At 42.0% G+C, this 23,870-nt stretch overlaps 1 protein-coding gene across 7 annotated transcripts in view; it reads right to left on the bottom strand.

The window, feature by feature from the left end:
• The window catches only part of by (focal adhesion protein tensin), an 830,704-nt gene that overhangs the window by 340,141 nt on the left and 466,693 nt on the right, over window positions 1-23,870 (bottom strand). The gene's annotated exons all lie outside the window — the stretch shown is intronic.

Raw genomic sequence — 23,870 nt, 5'->3', positions numbered from 1 at the left:
CAAAGGAAGGGGAGCACTGCAAGAGAGCTAGAAACCCACAGAGGGAGAGCAAGCGTGCGGAGAAACTGGTCGATCTCTTTCTGACAGACTTAGGGAGCACAAAAATAGTGTTAGGCTTGCCGACACTAACAATGCTCTTTTCTGTCACGTCAGAGATCATAGCCATCCTATTGACTGGTCTTCTGCTAAAACTGTCTTCCCTACTTCCAACTCGAACAGTCGCCGTTTAGTTGAATCCTCTCTAACACACAACTTTCCTTGTATGAACCTTAGCCCTGGCTTCGTCTCTGTAGATGCCTTCCTCTCCCACTACATTGTAAAATGCTCCAAACTTCAGAACACCCGTGACTTAACCTGAATCCTCATTTCTTCTTCTTCTTCTTCTTCTTCTTCTTTTTCTTCTTCCTCTTCCCCTTTCCTCTCTCCTTTTCTCCTCTGGGTTGTCTTTCTCTCTCCTGTCTCGTGTTTCTGTTCCTTCTTCATTTATTTTATTTCACCACTTCCCCTTTCACGCACCTCTGTGCGCTTGCTCTCCCTCTGTGGGTATCTAGCTCTCTTGCAGTGCTCCCCTTCCTTTGTATTTGACTGGCTCGTCTTCCTTATTTCCCACTTCTACCACTACCACTACCTCTTCTTCTTCTACTACAACTACTGATGAAATTAAGACACATGTGCGGCGTCTGGTTGTCTTTGTTGTGGACGTTTCGCCATCCAGTGGCTGGCTGGATGGCGAAACGTCTACGGTGGGGATGCCCGGGTGTTGTGCATGTGTCATTTCATCCTGTCGGTATTTTATACAATTCTTGTACTACTACTACTACTACCTCCACCTCTTCCTGCCTATATATAGCCGTCCTGCTCCACCTCTGTTAGTGTGACTTTGTCAATGGTCCAAGTCGGACCGAAACGTCGTCGTAAGCTTCTCTCTTTTATGTGCGGGTTATTTGTGTATCGTTCCAGTCACGGTATTGTGCCTTTTTGTTATTTATGTTGTTGAGGAGTCTGCAGCGGCGGCGGTTGAAGCAGAGGCCGCTCAGGCTGAGGGCCAGGAGTCACACAACCCGTGGCCCCACCTGGATGACTATTTTGTCCTCAAGTCATGGGATACGAAGAATGCCAATATTTGTACTTCCTGTGCATTAAACTACTACTATAGCTTTTTTTGATATTTTCTTAATTTTCATGGGTATTGCAATTTATGACAGTTTAGAAGTAGAGTACATTTCCCGGTGTTGTAAAGTAATAAAGTAAAACTACCTGAGTACTGTACTTGAGTAACTTTTCTCGGTGTTTACTTTTCAAAAATTAATGATATAACGAGTAATATATCGTTATCTGATTGTAGTGAAGTAAAAGTAATAACAGATAAAAGTAGTGAGCAATTTCAGTACTTTTTAACACTGGAAACAGTTACTTAAGTACAGTACTCAAGTAGTTTTACTTCGTTACATTACAACACTAGTACTTATACTCGAGTATTAAAGATGAGTACTGTTTGCAACACTGTCCTTATGACCTTGACATTCTATATATTATTAGGAAGCTCTCCAGGTCTCTTCTAAAAGTCTTAAAAGTAAAAGACCAAAAAACTAAACCGAATCTGAATTCATGTGAAAAAGTTAGTGGTTCGAGTTTAGTGTTAGCTTCCGTTATATTTTTCGGCTGATTAATGGTTTAGCGTTAGCGGAACTAATTTTTTAGTAGCGGATTAGCGGTTAGAGAAGCTAACTTTTCGGTTAGCTGTGCCCATCACTGGAAATGAGACAGTCCTCGTGGAAATTATTTAATTTTCCAAAGTTATAGTGCCTAATATGTGTTTAATGTATTGACGTTGTTACCCTCCACCCGGAGGGTGGAGAAGACAGAAGAAAGAAGGTGAACAACACCCCCAACCCGGGGGCCACCGCCGGGTCACCACCTGGAGAAGACCTGGGCTGGAAGTACCGGCAAATCCCTAATGAATGAATGAATGTATTGACGTTGGTCTGAACTGTATTTAAAAATGGAAGAGAACCAACAGAGGAGGAGCTTAGCGCATGCATGAGGGGTCGCATGGGCAGGAGGCTGAGCATGGGAGGTGGTGGGGGCTATATAGGCCTGGGAAAGTGTCCGAGTTAACATGGAACCAGGAAATTGGCGGTTCCGATGGCTGAAATGTGATTAGTGTTGATATCAAGTTGGGCGTGATGTGAACATTATATCCGTAAATGATGTGAACATTACACCTGTAAATGAAGGTAGCAGGTGAACCAGGTGGCTAATGTGGCTAACACATAGCAAAGATTAACACTATTTTGTTTTTTTTGCCACGAAGCTGCTGGTTTATTGTGCATCCTACATCTGTGGAGGGTAATCCAAGACGCACCCTGAACAAGCCTTATATTTTGACAATGATAAAGTTCCACAACAACGATGGAGTTCTACAAACAATAAAATTTTACAAAAGACGATAAAGGTCTACAAGAACTATCGATACAGTTCTACAAAGTCCTCAATTTCTAAATAAAAACTTGCTGCAGAATACACGTTTAATTCAGTATTGTGGACATCATATTCATGCTACAGGACACAGTGAGGAAGGTAGAACATCAATATTGATACAGCAGGACACACAGTGAGGGGCAGTACATCAGGCCACAGTGAAGGGCAGTACATCAATGAGGATACAGCTGTTCCCCGTGGCTTGAAAATACTTGCCTAATATAGCCACTTAAACCTTGGCGTATGGGTGGAGACGCCAAACACTGTTACCACCTAGTGTGATCACTCGTACAAAACACTCTCGTTATTCATTTAATAACTAATGAATTGAGGAGAAATCATTTTTCAAGACATTCCTAAATTATTATTACTACTGCCAAAGACTCACCTGTGTTTGCCTCGGTATACTGTTGTTTAATGAGGTATACAACACCTAGTATTGACAGGTGTGTAGGTGAGCGTCAGGTGCTCGTGATATTTAGCTCCTTTAGCTTTAACCCTTTCAGGGTCGACAGGCCCTCTCAGAGACTTGTTCTCAGGGTCGCCCAAATTAAAAAAAAAAAATTCTTATGAAAAGATAGAGAATCTTTTCCCGATCATAATGACACAAAAGTATGAAATTTGGTGGAAAACTTACGGAATTATGCTCTCGTGAAGTTAGAGGTCTCGACGATGTTTATGCATCGGCGATTTTGCCCACTTTGAGCCCTATTTTCGTCCAATTACGGTGTACTTGTCGACAAAAATCATAACTATTTCGCTAGAACTCCATTTTTTCTATCGAATGAGTACAAGAAACCACCCATTTACCGATTTCAACTATCCAATACAGTGGTCAGAATTTGGCAATTTTGCCAATTTCACACAAATTTCAAAAGATGCCAATTTCCGAATAGGGTCCAGAATGAAGAAAGACATTCCTGTCACTAAAATAACATTTCCTCTGTTCATTAGCCACATCCCCTTGCCCCTCTTACATTCTTTTGCTTTCCACTTTGAATGTTTATTCTCACAAAAAAAAATAGAAGATTTACTGTTATGCAGACTACTGCATTGGTGTAGAAATGGTATAAATATTATCATCGCACTTGTGAAAGAATATTCGACTCACCAGTTGACGTGTATTGGACGCATATCATGATTTGTTTACTTTTGAACTTTGGTAAAAATCGAACATTTCTGCTATTTTGAGCGCAATTTCAAGGTAGTTTTCTTTGCAAAACCAGTCAAAATCATCTCAATTTCTGTAATATGTCTTCCATTCTATAAAATGAGACCAGGAAAACTAGAATACAACAATAAATACCATACGAAAATACAGTGCAAAGTTGCTGTTTTAATCCAAAAACACGGTCAAAGTCAACATATCATTATTGTTGGTGACCTCAACCAACACCATATACAGAGGGACTTTGATGACCTTCTTGCAGTATTTGACATGAGAAACTTTGTTGATTTCAATGGAGTTTACCTGGAGTTTACCTGGAGAGAGTTTCGGGGGTCAACGCCCCCGCGGCCCGGTCTGTGACCAGGCCTCCTGGTGGATCAGCGCCTGATCAACCAGGCTGTTGCTGCTGGCTGCACGCAAACCAACGTACGAGCCGCAGCCCGGCTGATCAGGAACTGACTTTAGGTGCTTGTCCAGTGCCAGCTTGAAGACTGCCAGGGGTCTGTTGGTAATCCCCCTTATGTGTGCTGGGAGGCAGTTGAACAGTCTCGGGCCCCTGACACTTATTGTATGGTCTCTTAACGTGCTAGTGACACCCCTGCTTTTCATTAGGGGGATGGTGCATCGTCTGCCAAGTCTTTTGCTTTCGTAGTGAGTGATTTTCGTGTGCAAGTTCGGTACTAGTCCCTCTAGGATTTTCCAGGTGTATATAATCATGTATCTCTCCCTCCTGCGTTCCAGGGAATACAGGTTTAGAAACCTCAAGCGCTCCCAGTAATTGAGGTGTTTTATCTCCGTTATGCGCGCCGTGAAAGTTCTCTGTACATTTTCTAGGTCGGCAATTTCACCTGCCTTGAAAGGTGCTGTTAGAGTGCAGCAATATTCCAGCCTAGATAGAACAAGTGACCTGAAGAGTGTCATCATGGGCTTGGCCTCCCTAGTTTTGAAGGTTCTCATTATCCATCCTGTCATTTTTCTAGCAGATGCGATTGATACAATGTTATGGTCCTTGAAGGTGAGATCCTCCGACATAATCACTCCCAGGTCTTTGACGTTGGTGTTTCGCTCTATTTTGTGGCCAGAATTTGTTTTGTACTCTGATGAAGATTTAATTTCCTCATGTTTACCATATCTGAGTAATTGAAATTTCTCATCGTTGAACTTCATATTGTTTTCTGCAGCCCACTGAAAGATTTGGTTGATGTCCGCCTGGAGCCTTGCAGTGTCTGCAATGGAAGACACTGTCATGCAGATTCGGGTGTCACATCTCTGGCTCCTCCCTTGACCCAGTAGTGAGTGATCTGGCAGAAGGCATAGTCACTTGTCAACCCCTCGGCTACGTTGGATCGTCTGACCACAAGGCTGTTTTTACGACACTTAAGATCCCAACAGGAGGAGGTGAGGAGTCCACACGCACAATCTGGCTATGGGAAAGAGGTAATTGGCCAGCCCTTTGCTCTGAGCTTGCCACCACCGATTGGAATGTTGACAACCAAGTGAAAGCCTTCACTGGACACATCCTTAATCTACAACAAGAACTCATTCCTCACCGGCAATATGTGACAAAGCCTACAGATCAGCCTTGGTTTGGCTTTCGTTGTAGAGAGGCTGCTACTGCTAAGTACAAAGCATGGCGAAGGTATAAGAGACATCCTGTTAGGTAAGACACATATGCAACAGTTAGGCATCTTTATTTCGAAACGTTTCGCCTACACAGTAGGCTTCTTCAGTCGAGTACAGAAAAGTTGATAGAAGCAGAAGAGACTTGAAGACGATGTAATCAGTCCATCACCTCAAAACTTTAAGGGTGATGGACTGATTACATCGTCTTCAAGTCTCTTCTGCTTCTATCAACTTTTCTGTACTCGACTGAAGAAGCCTACTGTGTAGGCGAAACGTTTCGAAATAAAGATGCCTAACTGTTGCATATGTGTCTTACCTAACAACCTGTCGGTATTTTATACCATTTTAATGTTCAAGAGACATCCTACCACCTATAACAGGAACTTGCACAGGCAAGCCTGTAGGCATATGAGTGACGTTCAAAAGTGAGCCATTGCTAAATGGGAGGTGGACACTAAAAGAAAGCTAGCATCAGGTAGAGTAGGCTCCAAAACCTGATGGTCCCTTGTCAAGGACAGAGAAGGTTATCTACCTGATGAACTCATTCCACCTCTAAATCGACAGGATGGCACCACCTCTACTAGTAGTCAAGAGAAGGCGGACCTCTTTGCTGAACACTTTGCTACCAAAATGCAAGTTCCTGATCCAGCAAGGGACCCTCCTTGGCTTGCTGCAAGAACTGTGTCAAAACTGTCAGTGGTGACAATAAGGCAGGAGGAGGTGCATTTCCTTCTTAAATCACTTGACCAATAAAAGGCTGTGGGCCCAAACAAGTTGTGCCCAAGATTGCTGAGAAGATGTGCAGACCAGCTAGCAGCACCTCTAACTCGCATCTTTCAGCACTGCCTAGTACAGTGTAAATGGCCCTCTCTATGGAAAGAGGCAAATGTAGTCCCTGTTCACAAAAAGAAGAATAGAGCAGAAATCAGCAACTACAGACCAGTGTCACTCCTGTCAATCACTGGTAAGATCCTTGAGACAATAATCTCAAGACAAATGACAGAGTTTTTTGACTACCACTCACTACTTTGTGATCGTCAATATGGCTTCAGGAAAGGTTACTCTGCTGCTGATCTGTTGTTAAACCTCTCCACTAAGTGGCACCAGTCACTGGATGAATCCAAAGTCAGCTGTGTGGTAGCACTGGACATTGCTGGTGCTTTCGACCGGGTGTGGCACCAGGGTCTCTTAGCAAAACTTCAAGCACTGGGAATTGCAGGCTCTACGTTATGTCTCCTCAGTGATTACCTTCATGGCAGATCTCTAAGTGTAGTCCTCAATGGAACGGAACCAGCAAGACATCCTATTGGGGCAAGTGTTCCACAAGGAAGCGTACTGGGACCATTGTTATGGAATGTCTACTTCAACGACCCTCTTCATCTCATCCCAGAATCACATGCATATGCAGATGACTGTACACTGACATTCACTTATCCAAGAGAAGAAATGCCAGCTGCTCTAAGCTACATCAATCACCAGCTGAGAGCTATAACAGCTTGGGGAAATAGATGGCAAGTAACATTTGCACCTGAGAAAACGCAAATGATGATCGCCTGTAGGCACCATGATGGTAATGCTGGTGCAGTAGTAAGGATGAATGGGAGGGTGTTGGCACCTGGAGAAGAAGTTGATATCCTTGGGGTGAAATCTGACTCCAAACTAACCATGAAGAACCATGTTGTAAATCTTGCAAACAAGGCAGCCAGGAAGCTTACAGCACTTCGCCATATCTCGCATCTGCTTGACAGTAGGGGTTGCAAGATTTTGTATGAGGCACAAGTACGCTCACACCTTGAGTATGTTCCACTTTCTTGGTTTACCTGCCCCCCTCTCATCTGCGACTGCTTGACAGAGTAGAGAACAGAGCAAGACATCTCATCTCTTGCCTGGACCCATCATGGATAGATCTGTCATTTCAGCAGAGCCTTCAACATAGGAGGGATGTGGGTGGCCTTACTGTTATGTACAAGGCCAATATTGTCAAAGTACCACACTTGTATCCACTTCGGGGACAGCATGAAACAAGCTTTTATGCCACAAGATGGGCAGAAAGCAGCAGCTTCACTCTGGTTGTACCCTTCTCCAGAACATCACTCCATCTGAGATCATATATACCCAGGATGACTCGAGTATGGAACACATTCGTACAGCATAATGATGTCAATGAGATAAAGTCAGTTGAACACATGAAAATGCTGGCCCACAGATGGCTCCAACTTCATCCTGTTCCCTACTTGTATGTCTCATAACAATAAAAATGCTTTCAAATGAGCTGATGTAGGTAACAGCTCTTAGCTTGCCAATAAAGTTAGGAATCCTTAACCTGTAAATAGCTTGTCAATAAAGCTAGGGATCCTTAACCTTGTCAAACCCTGTGTAAAAGAGAGAGAGAGAGAGAGAGAGAGAGAGAGAGAGATATTATATATATATATATATATATATATATATATATATATATATATATATATATATATATATATATATATATATATATATATATATATATATATATATATATATATATATTTTTTTTTTTTTTTTTTTTTTTTTTTTTTTTTTTTTTTTTTTTTTCAACAAGTCGGCCGTCTCCCACCGAGGCAGGGTGACCCAAAAAAGAAAGAAAATCCCCAAAAAGAAAATACTTTCATCATCATTCAACACTTTCACCACACTCGCACATTATCACTGTTTTTGCAGAGGTGCTCAGAATACAACAGTCTAGAAGCATACACATATAAAGATACACAACATATCCCTCCAAACTGCCAATATCCCAAACCCCTCCTTTAAAGTGCAGGCATTGTACTTCCCATTTCCAGGACTCAAGTCCGACTATATGAAAATAACCGGTTTCCCTGAATCCCTTCACTAAATATTACCCTGCTCACACTCCAACAGATCGTCAGGTCCCAAGTACCATTCGTCTCCATTCACTCCTATCTAACACGCTCACGCACGCTTGCTGGAAGTCCAAGCCCCTTACCCACAAAACCTCCTTTACCCCCTCTCTCCAACCCTTTCGAGGACGACCCCTACCCCGCCTTCCTTCCCCTATAGATTTATATGCTTTCCATGTCATTCTACTTTGATCCATTCTCTCTAAATGACCAAACCACCTCAACAACCCCTCTTCTGCCCTCTGACTAATACTTTTATTAACTCCACACCTTCTCCTAATTTCCACACTCCGAATTTTCTGCATAATATTTACACCACACATTGCCCTTAAACAGGACATCTCCACTGCCTCCAACCGTCTCCTCGCTGCTCCATTTACCACCCAATCTACACACCCAAAAAAGTGTGTTTTTACTATTATATATATATATATATATATATATATATATATAGAGAGAGAGAGAGAGAGAGAGAGAGAGAGAGAGAGAGAGAGAGAGAGAGAGAGAGAGAGAGAGAGAGAGAGAGAGAGAGAGAGAGAGAGAGAGAGATAAATATATATATAGAGAGAGAGAGAGAGAGAAAGGGGGGGGAGGCTAATTGAGGTTAGATTAACTTAACATGCAATTGCTAATAATTAATTTTGCCACTGCTTAGCTCGTCCAGAAAACTGAGCATTGTAAAAACTTCAAAAATTCTCTCTGTTTTGAAGGATACTATTAAAAAATATTAGAACACTGACCAACAATCATTGTGTAACCTTTTAAAAAACTTGTTCAACAAGTTAACCTAGTAAATATTGGAGAGTGTATTGGTCCTTTATTCAGAGGTCTGCTCCTCTTCAAGAGGGGCTCCTTAATGTGGCAAAGAGGCACTTAGTCTAAGGAATCAGACCCTTTGGTCTCCTTCCTCAGGCTGAACCTAATTACCCCTCAGTCCTCCCTTCCCTATCCCCCCTTTTTTTCCTTTCCTCCTCCTCCCAACCCTCCCTTTTTCCTGTCCCGTTTGTAGCCTCTGGGGTCCTCCCCTCTGGTATTACAGTTTCTAGGTAGGGAGAAGTGTGCTGAGGTTCATCCCGCTCCTTGAGGTTCCTCGGGTGTGGTGTAGTTTGCCATGGAATCTAGATTATCTGGAGGAGCCCTGCTCCCTTCCCGGATTTCCGAGAGGTGGGGCGGGGGGTCCTGTAGATGATGGTTGTATCTGCAGAGGCTTCCTGTCGGTTCTGGGGGTGGCAGCCAAAGAAGGTATGCTTTGTGGCGGGTTTCCGACCACCCTCTCTTTTGTCTGACGAGGTGGCTTGGTAGATTTGAGGTTGCTATCCCAGAGTGCTGGTGAAGAGTAGGGTATTGCACAGGTTACATGCTGTATCTGCACCGCTGGCGGTCTCAAGGCCCTCTTGGATGAAAGGAGGGACTTACGGCCCTTTCATGCCTTCTAGTGACTCCTTCCACTGTCCCTCTGTTTTTTTTTTCTTTCCTTTTCTTTTTCTTTAAAGTAATAATAATAAAAAAGAAGTACCATCAACATGAAGTCTTCATTCCATGATAATCCTCCTCCTCCCAGGCCCCTTTTTCTTACTGCATCCTGTTCTGACCCGGCTTCATTATTAAACCATTCTCCAGAATTTTCCCATACCCCTGTACCTTCTTCTGGTGATGCTTCGTCACCTGCTCCACGTACTGAGGTTACAGTGGACCCTCAAGTTTCGGCAGCCTCGACTTTCGTGAAATTCGACTTTCGGCGAGTTTTTTTGGCAAAATTTGGCCTCGAGTTTCGTGATTAGACTCGTATTTCGGCGACCGTCTGGTACCCGTCCGCACACCAAGCCAGTCTCCCATGCCATTCACGCTCAGTGTGCCATTGTTTACCAACACGTGACCATCACCCCGTGGGTTCATACAATACATTTCATAATAATCCATTGTTTTTTGTGCTTGCAACTGCTAAATAAGTCATCATGGACCCAAGGAAAGCTAGTGCAAGCCCTTTGGTAAATAATGTGAGGAACACGATCCAGAGGGATTTTGAAGGGTTTGAGGCAGACACTGTCCCTGCCGACCCTCTGCCTGTTGTGGAAGGTGTTGTGGCATTGGGCAAGTCCATGGGGTTGGAGGTGAGTGATGGGGATGTGGAAGAGTTGGTGGAGGACTACAGGGAAGAGCTAACCACTGACAAACTGCAAGAGCTTCAACTGGAACAGCATCAGACCACAGCCGAGGAACTTGCTTCAGAGGAGGAGGAAGAGGGAGTGGATGAGGTGCCTTCTTCAAAGATTAAGGAGATTTGTGCCAAGTGGAATGAGTTGCAAAGTTTTGTTGAAAAGTATCACCCTGACCAAGCTGAAACAAGCCATATCTGCAACATGTACAATGACAGTGTTGTGTCCCAGTTCAGGAAAATCTTAAAGTAATGCCAGAAAAAGATCTCTCTGGACAGATATTTTGTGCAACAGGGGTCCAGTGACTCTCAAGTTGTTCCCAGTGGCATTAAAAGAAGAAGGGAAGTAACCCCAGATAAGGACTTGCTACCTAAAGTCCTAATGGAAGGAGATTCTCCTTCCAAACAATAGTGTACACCTTCCTCCTATCCCCTCCTCCCATCTTCCATCCACCCAGAAGTCTTCAGTAAAGGTAAGTGTAATGTTATTATTATTTATATGCATATACTTGATTTCTCACTGATTTCAGTATATAAATCTTTATTTAATTTGAAAAAAATATTTTATTTTAATATTTTTGGGTGTCTGGAACGGATTAATTTTATTTTCATTATTTCTTATGGGGAAAATGGTTTCGAGTTTCGTGAATTTCGACTTTCGGCAGGCTCTCTGGAATGGATTAATCACGAAACTCGGAGGTCCACTGTATTGGTAAAGCTCTTTTACAACATGTTGGCCAAAATATATCCTTTCACATTCTTCGATGCGGTGTACACATAGTTACAGTTCAGAATGCAGAACAAGCTCATGATCTTTCCCATCTCACTTCCGTTGATAACATTCCTATCACAGTTAACAAGCAAGCTACTCTCAATTCTTGCAGTGATACGGTGGTTTTACCACGTACCACTGTACAGTGTTATTTTCTGTCTTGTGGTGTCGATATTTTGGAGCAATTAGCCCATCAGGACCTTCCAATTCTCAAAGTGGATACATATGTCCTGCCTGCTCGCGGATGGAGGTGCTTTCCTGGTAACATTGTCCACTTAAGCTTTGACTGCCATTAACTCCCATCCTCTGTTTATATCAAGGGCCATTGCCTAGAGGTCTGTAAAGTGGTCCCTATTCCCCAACAGAGTCAAAATTGCTGGCGCTTTGGACACCCTGCTAGATACTGCAGATCTGAAACGAAGTGCTCGGTCCCTGGTGTCACGGACCATGCCAATACATCTTGCAGTCTTCCCCCCACTTGTCTCAATTGCAGTGAACTTCATCCTTCCTTTTCTCGCCGATGTCAGGTCTATCTTAATGAATGAGAAATCCATTGTCTTAAGGAGAGCAAAGGCCTTACTTATACTATGGCTGTCTCTCAGCTCAGCCTTCAGGGGAATCTTCCTCGTGTTCCTTATTCTCGAGTAGCCAGGAGATCTCCAACCTCGGCGGTCCCCCGCCTACCAGCTCCTCCGGTGTCGTATCTTCCGGGGTCACTCCCGTCTCCTAATTCTTTTGTGGTTTTACTCTTTGAAACCCCCACCTCCTTACCTATTCCTACCTCTATTTCTTCTCGCCCGCTAGTTTCTCAGTCTGCAAGGCCTCACATGCCTGCATCTTCTTTGTGCCTATCACCTGCAAAGTTGAACCTGTCTCATAAACCTAAGTCTCTTCGCATTCCTCCGGTGCTTACAATTCCCTAACAGTTTTCCTTTTCGACCTCAGAGCCTAGTTCTCATCCCCTTTCTAACTCTCACATGAAGGTGGAGGTTCACCCTCATCATGTGGTCCCCTCTTTTCCTGTTACCCCCCAGTCGCCTTCCAGCCTCCTTCCTCTCCTGTTCCACCGCAGGACTTTTCTCTCCCCACTGGCGCATCTCTTCAGGTTCATACTCCCTTCCCCTCTCAGACCTTTCTGGTTCCCTCCATAGTCTCCCTGATCTCTACTTGCTCTACCTTACATGTCTCTGAAGTTATGGTACTGGCATCTTCCTTGTCCACTGAGACATTTGACTACAGTGAGGAGATGAAACCCTCGATGGACACCGGCGCACCTCCTCCTCCCCCTTTATATTTTTCACAACCCTCATAGCAACCTTTTCCTTCACAGCATTCTGATTCCTCCTTGCTTATACACTTTCCATTGCCTCCATGCAGTGACTTCACTGACCCTACTAACACATAGATTTTGTCATTTCTTATTGTTGGCATACTTGTCTTTGTGATTAATGACTTATTTACAATGAGATATTTGTGGCCTCAGGGGTAATCAGGGAGAGCTCCAGATGTTGCTCTCCCAGTTTTCTCCAGTATGTGTCGGGTTACAAGAGCCCAAAATTCATTCAGCTGTTATTCATCCTGTTTTGGGCTATGTGCCATTACATTCTTCTGATCCCTTTCCTGATGAATCATTTAATGACAGTGCACTTCGTGTGCACACTGGAATACTGTATCAACAAGTCTTTGTTCGTTCTCTGCTGCATTATACTGCAGTCCATATTTATTTGCACAAATGGTATATAGTTTGCTGTCTACAGTTTGCATTCTGCATCTTGGGTACTGCATTCTTGATCTCTTCTCTGCCGCCACGCATACTGATGTTAGGCGAGTTTAACGCTCACCATCATCTTTGGGGAGGGTCCCACTGTGACTCTCGTGGTGATCAGCTGGAGACTCTTTTCACTTCTCATCCTCTTCATGTTTTCAATACGGGTGCTCCCACAGGTGCTCACAGAGGGTAAGAGCAAGAACACGGAGGGGGGAAAATAAATAAATAATAAAGGAACAAAAACTTAAGGCAGAAGAAAGACAACCCAAAGAAGAAAAAGGAAAGAGGAAAGGGGAAGAGGGAGAAGAAGAAAAAGGAATCAGGTTAAGTCACGAATGTTCTGAAGTTTGGAGCATTTTACAATGTAAAGGGAAAGGAAGGCATCTACAGAGACGAAGCCAGGACTAAGATTCATACAAGGAAAGTTGTGTATAAGGGAGGATTCAACCAGACAACGACTGTTAAAGTTGGAGGTAGGGAAGACAGTTTTAGCAGAAGACCTTTTCGTTAGTGTGACTTTGTAAATGGTCCAAGTCGGACTGAAACATCGTCATAAGCCCCTCTCTTCTATTTGCTGGTTATTTGTGTATCATTCCAGTCACGGTATTGTGCATTTTTCTTATTTACATTATCAATGGAGGCAAAGAAGGGAATGTATGAAAGTACAGTGGTACCAACACTCTTATATAGGTGTGAGGCTTGGGTTGTAAATGCGACTGGAGGCAGTGGAGATGTCCTGTCTAAGGGCAATGTGTGGTGTAAATATTATGCAGAGAATTTGAAGTGTGGAAATTAGGAGAAGGCATGGGGCTGAAGAGGGGTTGTTGAGGTGGTTTGGTCATTTAGAGAGAATGGATCAAAGTAGAATGACTTGGAGAGCATCTAAATCTGTAGGGGAAGGAAGGCTGGGTAGGGGTCGTCCTCGAAAAGGTTGGAGGGAGGAGGTAAAGGAGGTTTTGTGGGTGAGGGGCTTGGACTTCCAGCAAGCGTGCATGATCATGTTAGATAGGAGTGAATGGAGACAAATGGGTTTTGGGACCTGACGAGCTGTTGGAGTGTGAGCAGGGTAATATTTAGTGAAAGGATTCAGGAAAACTGGTTATTTTTTATATAGCCAGACTTGAGTACTGGAAATGGGAAGTATAATGCCTGCACTTTAAAGGAGGGGTTTGGGATATTGGCAGTTTGGAGGGATGTGTTATATATCTTAATAATGCTTCTAAACTGTTGTATCTTGGTGCCTCTGCAAAAACAGTGATTATGTATGAGTGAGGTGAAAGTGTTGAATGATGATGAAAGTATTTTCTTTTTTGGGGATTCTTTCTTTCTTTTTGGGTCACCCTGCCTCGGTGAGAGATGGCCAACTTATTGGAAAAAAAATTATGTAAACCCCACATTGTAACCTTCACAGAGAAATAAATATTTCAATTTCAATTTCACTCTATGGTGGGTTTATCAATAGCTCCATCTTCAATTTCTGCACCAAGCAACATCTGGTAACCAGCATTACGTATACAGTTAAAATAAAAGTACAGTGGACCCTCGTTTTTCATAATTAATCCGTTCCAGAGAGTGTGATTAATATAAAAATTTTCCCCATAAGAAATAATGTAAATCCAATTAATTCATTCCAGACACCCAGAAGTATCAACAAACAAAAAATTTTTTTACCTTAAAGATAGATTTACATGCACAAAAGAATGAACATTCAACATGACAGTAACCTATATTGAAGGCTGTTGTTGATGGATGGAAGACAGGGAGGGGAAAGGGAAGAGAGGTTATTGTTTGGAAGGGGAATCCTCCTCCATGAGGACTCTAGGTACCAAGTCCTTATCAGGGGTCACTTCCCTAGACACTTCCCTAGCTTAAATATAGATTTACATGCAGAAAAGAATGACAAATAAATGTAAAATGCTAGTAAAATGTATAAATGAATATTTAACATCACACTTACCTTTATTGAAGACTCTTGTTGGTGTATGGCAGAGGGTGGGGAGGCGAATTTATTGTTGGAGAATATGACATTAATATCAACTCTACGGCTTATTTATCTATTACAATTCAACTAATATGACATAATAAACAATATTAATAACATAGAAACATGGAATATACTCTAGAATGAATAAAATAAGCCATTATGTATATCACGACCAGTGGTGATGTTGTTGGGTGTAAAAGGGCCACTGAGAGCATAAGCCGTCCATAATGGTGGTGAAGGCTGCAGCTGAGGCAGCGGTGTTTTCTGTAGCCCTATATAACTTCAACAATATTGGAGGAGTTACTAGAATCACTGAAGAAGGCACCCTCTACCACCATCACTACCACCCTCTACCACCATCACTACCACCCTCTACCACCATCACAATTGCTACCACCCTCTACCACTATCACAACTGCTACCACCCTCTATCACCACCACTTTTGTACTTTCCTACAAACTTTTTCTTGAATTATATCATGTTTCTCACATTCTTTACGAAAGGGCTGGCATTAGAAGCTTTCTTTGGAGCTATGGTAGCTTATTTAGCAGTTGCAAGCACTTAAACGAATGGAATACATGTATCATGAAATGTATCGTATAAATGCGCGGGATCATCCTCACTCACTGATAAACAATGGCACACTGGCTGGGAATGGAGTGTGGGGCTGCTCGAGGCATGCATACGCGTCTGGGACGAATGACTATTTGCAAGTCAAACAACGTTATAATTTTCGAAAATTACGACTTCTGATGCTTACAAAAAACGAGAGTCCACTGTGTTCCTTCACTCTGTATGACATCATTAACATAAATCTGAATGGCTTAACTTCATCTATGGCTGTACCACTAGCTTTGACATAAGTTTTCATAATGATTACAGAAACATTAAAGCCAACATTCACTTGTCCCCACATTATTTTTAATATTATTATTATTATTATATATTATTATTTATATTATTATATAAAGTATGTACCTGGTACATACTTTATATAATAATAAAGTAACAATAAGCACTATAAATCCTGCAAAACTTGGAAACCAAATAACAACAGCATGTGAACATGTGTGTAGAAAATTACTGATGTGGGCTGAGCCAGTGGCCCTAGTTACACATACTCATAGTATGTGTTGGTTTCCCTGACAATAATGTCCATCAGGGGTTCATCAAAGAATAACTGAAAGCATTCTAGTTCAGTGGCATTGTTCCCAAGTGTTCATGATGGTCGTATTCCACTTTGTGTTTCATCAAAGTCATGGGGATTGGGAATAAAATCGTCACCTTTCTGCCAATCCCAGATGCAGTCTGATGGTGGGTTCTGGATATTGAAACGTGGTTGTGGTTGTGCAGATTGTGGTTGTGGTTGTTGTGGGAGTGTGGGGCTGGATAAGGCTGGTTGTAGTTGTGCAAAGTCAGCAGCGTCGGTAGTAGCATGGCCCGCTGCTGGTGCCACATGACTCATGCCACCGCCAACATCACCACCACCATCACCTTCTTCCCCACGCACATTACACATCCCCATTGTAACAATATCGTCATCTTCACTGTCAGGTCATGGTGTAGGGCCACGGGATGTACTCCCAGATTTACTCCTTTGCCTTGGAAGGGCATAAGGCACACTACCAGAACACATGCTGCGTCGAACATACTGTCATTTCACTGGCGAATATTCCCTCTCACTGTCGCTACTCGAGCTGCTGTCAATAACTTTGAAATCACTATCATTATCACTTTCACTGCTGAGATTTGAGTCCTGTAAACGGGGAAATAGTTTCCTTTTTCGTCCTGGTACAGGTGAACATAAATGAGATGTGCCAGCACCAGAGGTGGACGGTTGTGGGTCATTGGGGCTTTCATCACTAATTACGTAATCCTGGGCACTGCTTTCGGTCACACCCTCTCCAAAACCATGAAAGTCACTTTCACTGGCACTTCCATCACTGTTAGAACTATCACTTGGGAACAGTAGACCTCCAATACGCCGAGGAGTGATGTACTTCTTACCGTGAGGCATGGTGAAAATGGACTACCAAGATGGCGTTCCCACAATGCACCACCGAGTTCCAGATTTTTTTCACAGGGTGCACACCCACCACTGAGACCCATTCTCTCTCATGTAGGCCTACCAGCTTTCTCCCGCTTGATCTGAAGCCGCTAGAATTTACGCGTATAAATACGTCCGAAACAATAGCACGTAAGACGTATACATACGACCGAAACAGTCAAAGGGTTAATACATTGCATTAATTATGGTGAATTTTGTTTAACTGAAGACAAAAATTAGAACGGTTATTCAAGTCTTCATAATTCAATAGTATCACCTCTAGCTCACAACCAAAAGACCAATGTTCGATCTTGAGCTTTTTGAGACACTGAGACTGTTTCCTTGCACCTGCTCCCTGGTCATTTAGCAGTAAACAGGTAGCTGGGTGGTGGTCAACTCTTGTGAGTAGCATCCTAGGGGTGGAAGTATACCATAGATACAGCTGGGCTTTGAAATCAACTGAGGTAAATTAACAGCTCTTAACTGGTAAGCAATCAAATCAAATCAAATCAAGTTTATTCTCTATAAGAATTACAATGCTGAGTTTACAGAATTTGGTTATTGTGTGGTTTACTTGTAGTAAAATACTAATTACAGAGGGGGCCACTAGAACACCTAGCATGGCTAGGCATTTCGGGCAGAGTTAGATTAATTCTTAACTTTAAAATATTACAAATTATGAGGTAAGTTGGTATTAAGGCTGACTAAATACTAGTTTGTGAGTTCAGCAATGTGAATGCTCTTGTTTTCGCACAATACTACATAGTTTCAGTATTGAAGTATCGCAGGCCAACTTATATCTAGTTAGGATTCATTATTTTAAGATTAAGACTGATATTTCTGTGTTTATGGTCAAATGGGTGAGTGAGTGTAAGTGTGAACCACCAGGTGGTATTCATGTAATTAGTTGACGGGGTGTATAAGTGTGAAAAAAAAATTCTGATCAAATATGCCCCTGTAATGAACTTAGCATACTGTAATTCATAAAGAACTGCACTACATTCATGTACAGTGGACCCTCGGGTAACGGCATTAATCCGTTCCGGAGAGCTTGCCTTTAACCGATTTTGCTGTTAGCTGAATTAATTTTCCCCATAAGAAATAATGGAAATCCAATTAATTCGTTTCAGACAGCCAAAAGTATTTAAAAAAATATTTTTTTTTTAAAGATTAAATATATAGATACATACAGAAAACAATGACAAATAAACATAAAGCACTAATAAAATGGATAAATGAACATTTAACATCACACTTACCTTTACTGACTCTTGTTGGTGTATGGAAGACAGGTAGGAGGTGAGTTTATTATGCTTCAATATGATGCTAATATCATCTCTATGGCTTATTTATCTATCACAATTCATCTAATATGTCATAATAAACAATATTAATAACATAAAAACATGATATATACTCTAGAATGAATATGTCATAATGTATGAGAGGAGTAAGTGGTGGAAGTGTTGTTGTTGGGTTTATAAGGGCCACTGAGAGAAACCGTACATATTAGTGGTGATGGAGGCAGCAGCAGAACCCACCAACACTATCACACTTAAACACTGTATGTAATTTATAAATAAGAAATACAGTGGTCCCTCGATAATAGCCAGGCTCGATAGTCGTCCTTTTTGGAAATCGTCGCGTTATTTTAGTCCAAACATTGGCTCACAAATGGTCGGTTGACTTGCTAATTGTCGTTCGTCCTGGACGCGTACTCACGGCTCTGAGCCGCCTCGGCCTCCCTTCCCAGCCAGTGTGCCATTGTTTACCAGTGAGCAACGGTCCCCTCAAGTGTTCATACGAAATATTTCATAATATTCCATTCATTTTAGTGCTTGCAAGTGCTAAATAAGCTACCATGGCTCCAAAGAAAGCTCCTAGTGCCAAGCCTTTGGTAAAGAAGGTGAGAAATACGACTGAATTTAAGAAAAACATCACTGAACAATATGAAAGTGACGTACGTGTGGCCGAACTGGCCAGGATGTATAACAAATCCCGTACAACCATATCTTCCATCGTGGCCAAGAAAAAGGAAATCAAGGAAGCTGTTGTTGCAAAGGGGGTAAATATGCTGACAAAAATGAGATCACCAGTACTCGAAGAGGTTGAGAAGTTATTATTGGTGTGGATAAACGAGAAACAATTAGCAGGAGATAGTCTTATGATGTCGATTATTTGTGAAAAGGCTAGGCAGTTGCATGACGATCTGGTAAAGAAATTGCCTGCAACGAGTACTGATATTTGTGAATTTAAGGCCAGCAAAGGTTGGTTTGAGAGATTTAAAAACCGTAGTGGCATACACAGTGTGATAAGGCATAGTGAGGCTGCCAGTTCGGACAAAATTGCAGCTACAAAATTCGTAAGTGAATTCAAGGAGTACACAGAGGCTGAAGGATTGAAACCTGAACAAGTGTTCAGTTGTGATGAAACAGGCCTCTTCTGGAAGAAAATGCCAAAGAGGACCTACATTACTCAGGAGGAAAAGGGACTGCCAGGACACAAGCCTATGAAAGACAGGCTGACGCTCATGTTCTGTGCTAATGCTAGTGGGGATTTCAAAGTGAAGCCGTTACTAGTGTACCATTCTGAAAATCCCAGGGTGTTCAAAAAAAAATATGTTATGAAGAGTAAATTGTGTGTGTTTTGGAGATCTAATAATAAGGCATGGGTCACGAGGGAAATTTTCGTCAAGTGGTTCAATGAAGTGTTTGGCCCTAGTGTGAAGAATTACCTCCTGGAAAAGAAATTGGATCTCAAGTGCCTCCTAGAAATGGACAATGCACCTGCTCATCCTCCAAACTTGGATGACCTAATTCTGCAGGAGTTTAGGATCATCACAGTAAAGTTCTTGCCCTGAATACCACTCCTCTCCTCCAGCCCATGGACCAGCAGGTCATTTCAAACTTTAAAAAACTCTACACGAAAGCAATATTTCAAAGGTGCTTTAATGTGACCTCAGATACCCACTTGACCCTAAGAGAGTTTTGGAAAGAACACTTCAGTATCCTCCATTGTATAAGCCTTATAGGTAAGGCTTGGGAGGGAGTGACTACCAGGACTTTGTACTTTGTTTGGAGAAAATTGTGACCAGATTGTGTCCACAAGAGGGATTTTGAAGGGCTTGTGGCTGACCCTGATGATCCTATGTCAATTGTGAACTCTATTGTGGCATTGGGGAGCTCCATGGGGTTGGATGTGAGTTTGGAGGATGTGGAAGAGTTGGTGGAGGACCACAACGAAGAGCTAACCACTGAGGAGCTGCAAGAGCTTCAGCAGGAACAGCAACTGATCACAGCTCAGAATCTTGCTGCAGAGGAGGAGGAAGAGAGATGGAAGAAGGTGCCTTCTTCAAAAATTAAGGAGATTTTTGAAATGTGGGGTAGGATGGAAAGATTTATGGAGAAACATCATCCTGAGAAGGATGTTGCAAGCCATATTAGCAACTTGTACAGTGATAGAGTCTTGGCCCATTTTAGGGAAGTTTTAATGAGGTGCCAGAAACACAGCTCTCTGGACCCTTTTTTTGCGAGACAGGACTCCAGTGACTCTCAAGCTGGTCCTTGTGGCATTAAGAAACAGAGAAGAGAAGTAATCCCAGAAAAGGACTTGGTACCTAAGGTGCTGATGGAAGGGGATTCCCCTTTGAAACAGTAACTAATCCAATCTCTCTCCTCCTCCAGTCTTCCATGCACTAAGAAGAATCGCCAATAAAGGTAAGTGTTATGCTGTTAATGTTTCATTCATCATGTCCCATTGTATTGTTTATGTACTACATCTATATTTCATGTAAAAATTTTTTTTTGTTTTAATACTTCTGGGTGTCAGGAATGGTTTAATTGTATTTACATTATTTCTTATGGGGAAAATTTATTCGAAAATCGTCTTTTTCGATAATTGTCGCACTTCCAGGAATGGATTAACGACGATAAACGAGGGACCACTGTATTTACTTTTTAATTTATAAATAAGCAGGGGTGTCATTAGCACGTTAAGAGACAACACAATATGTGTCAGGGGCCCAAGACTGTTCAACTGCCTCCCAGTATACATAAGGGGGATTACCAATAGACTCCTGGCTGTCTTCAAGCAGGCACTGGACAAGCACCTAAAGTCAATACCTGACCAGCTGGGCTGTGGCTCGTACGTTGGATTGCATGCAGCCAGCAGTAACAGCCTGGTTGATCAGGCTCTAATCCACCATGAGACCTGGTCACAGACTGGGCCTCGGGGGCGTTGACCCCCGGAACTCTCTCCAGGTAAACTCCAGGTAATACACAAATACAGTTACGTAAGTAAATATAAGTGTAAATAAAGATTATATTTACACTTACATTTACTTTTATACTTACACTTTTATATTTACACTTACCTTGGAGGAGATGTTAGTTTAATTAGTTAGTTTGATGGAAGAGATGCTGGCAGAGGTTTAGGGTGGTGGAAGACAGCAGGCCGGCATATGTTTACTGGCTCTATAAACATCCAACAATACTGGACAGTTACTTTCGTGTCGTTTTTTTATCGCTTACTCGCTTAACTTACTTGCTACACTGTTAATTCTACACTTATCGCTGGCTGGCACTATAGCCTTTATCAATACCTGCTGCTTTAATATTGTACATATAGTATTGTACATATCATAAAATCGCTGAATCACTGCAGAAGGCACATTCTCCCCTCGCTCTTCCTCCTTCAATTTGGTACTTTGCTACAAGTTCTTGAATTCTATTGCGTTTCTTTCTTTCTCTACCACAAGCCTGGCACTAAGCTTTCTTTGGTCCCATGGTGGCTTATTTAGAAGTTACAAGCACTAAAAACAATGGAATAATACAAAATATATAGCATGTATGTGTGGAATCATCCTCCCTGGCTTGTAAACAACGGCACACTGGCTGTACATAGGCATTAGCTGAGCCAACATTTTGACGCAAAAAGTGCCACTGTATTTGATTTTGGCATTAGCCGATGCCGCCGTTACACGAGGGTCCACTGTATATGCAAAATTTATAATAGTGAGTACTCAATATAATGAACAGACTCTGGAAATAGGAAATAAAACCTGCCAAGTCAAATGAAATAAGTTTAAAACACTTGAAATTTTGGAAAGTTTCGAAATATAATGGAGAGACGCAGTGCTCACAAAGAATGTAAACAAACCAGGTGGGGCACGGTGACCCTATTAGAAAGACAGGGAGCAGTATAGTGAGTTTTGGTCATAATTTGAAATGTCCATATTAGCGGACCGCCATAAAGCAAAATGCACCAAAGCGGGGCCCTACTGTACTGGTACATTATAAGTATTTTGTAATACACTCTGAGAATAGAATGGGACTCCGGTTTTCGTACGATCCGAATATTATACAATTCAGATTTAGAACACTTTTTGGGGGCAAAATTTTGGTCTGGATTTCGTACCTCCATCGAGAAATCGTACGTATCAGCTCTGTCACTGGTTGAGTGAGCATTCATCCAAAACATTTTGCAATTTTTGTGCTTGTTTGTCAATTGTGACTGCAAAATAAGCCACCATGGGCCCAAAGAAAGTTCCTAGTGCCAGCCCTTTGGTAAAGAAGATGAGAACCACAATAGAATTCAAGAAAGAGATTGCAGAAAAATACGAAAGTGGCGTACATTTAGCCGAGCTTGCCAGGATGTATGGGAAGTTGAAATCAACAATCTGTTCCATCCTGGCAAAGAGAGTAGAAATCAATAAGCTAAAGCTGCAAAAGGGGTAAATATGCTAATGAAACAGAGATCACAAACAATCAAAGATGTGGAGTTGTTGTTGTTGGTGTAGATCAACGAAAAACAGTTAGCGGGAGATTGTGTTGTGGAGTCAATCATTTGCGAAAAGGCAAATCTTAAAGAGACGCCAGAAACAGAGCTCTCTGGACAGATTTTTAGTGAGACAGGGGTCAAGTGCCAGTAAAAAACAAAGAAGGGAAGTAACCCCAGAGAGAGCATTGATGCCTGAAGTTCTTATAAAGGGGGATTTACCTTCCAAACAATAACCTAAACTCCCTCTCCCTTCCTCACCTTCTTCAATACTCCAACAAGAGTTTTCAATAAAGGTATGTAATGTTCATTTATCATTAAAATTAGTCATTTATATTTATTTATCATCGTTTTCTGTATGTAAAACTATAGTTATTCTTTAAAAAATGTATTTTTTATTAATATTTTTGGGTGTCTGGAACAGATTAATTGTATCTACATTATTTCTTATGGGATACATTACTTCAGTTTTCTGGAATGGATTAAGTATGAAATCCGAGGTTCCACTGCACTAGTCATTTTTGTACTTGGTGGTCTGTGGCGAAAGCTCTTGCTTCACATAGTGAATGTCCGAGTTCGATTTCCAGGAAGTGTAGAAATATTGGGCATGTTTCCTTACACTGGCTGTCTATGCTCACCCATCAGTAATAATGGATACCTGAGTGTTGGTCGACTGGTGTGGGTCACATCCTGGGGCAAAACTGACCTAATTTGCCTGAAATGCTCTGCAAAATGAGGGGCTTTCTATGTAGTTGTATGTCATTGATGTCAGCTAGGCTTGTATACCTTGTACATGTACTTGTAGAAATAAAGATCTTTGTCTTTCTTTCAACAAACCGGCCATCAAAAAAAAAAACAAAAAAAAAAAAGTTTCTCTTTTTAACTTTACTAATGTATACAGGAGAAGGAGGTACTAGCCCCTTGCTCCTGGCATTTTAGTTGCCTCTTACGACACACATGACTTACGGAGGAAGAGTTCTGTTTCACTTCCCCATGGAGACAGAAATAAAGATATTACAGTATTATTATTATTCATGGGGAAGCACTGAATCCATAGGAGTCATACAGCACCTGGAAGAATGGGAGGTATTCAGTTTCAATCCAAGGAAGGGGAGCACAGGTCCAGTTCCTTAGGCCAAGAGCTGAATACATATAATTTACCATATACCAATGAAGTATGACATGTACCATATCTGATG

This window comes from Cherax quadricarinatus, chromosome 32, assembly GCF_038502225.1.
Source record: "Cherax quadricarinatus isolate ZL_2023a chromosome 32, ASM3850222v1, whole genome shotgun sequence".
Taxonomy (NCBI): domain Eukaryota; kingdom Metazoa; phylum Arthropoda; class Malacostraca; order Decapoda; family Parastacidae; genus Cherax; species Cherax quadricarinatus.
Note: the sequence above shows the minus strand (reverse complement) of the source record. Positions and strands in the feature narration are given on the sequence as shown.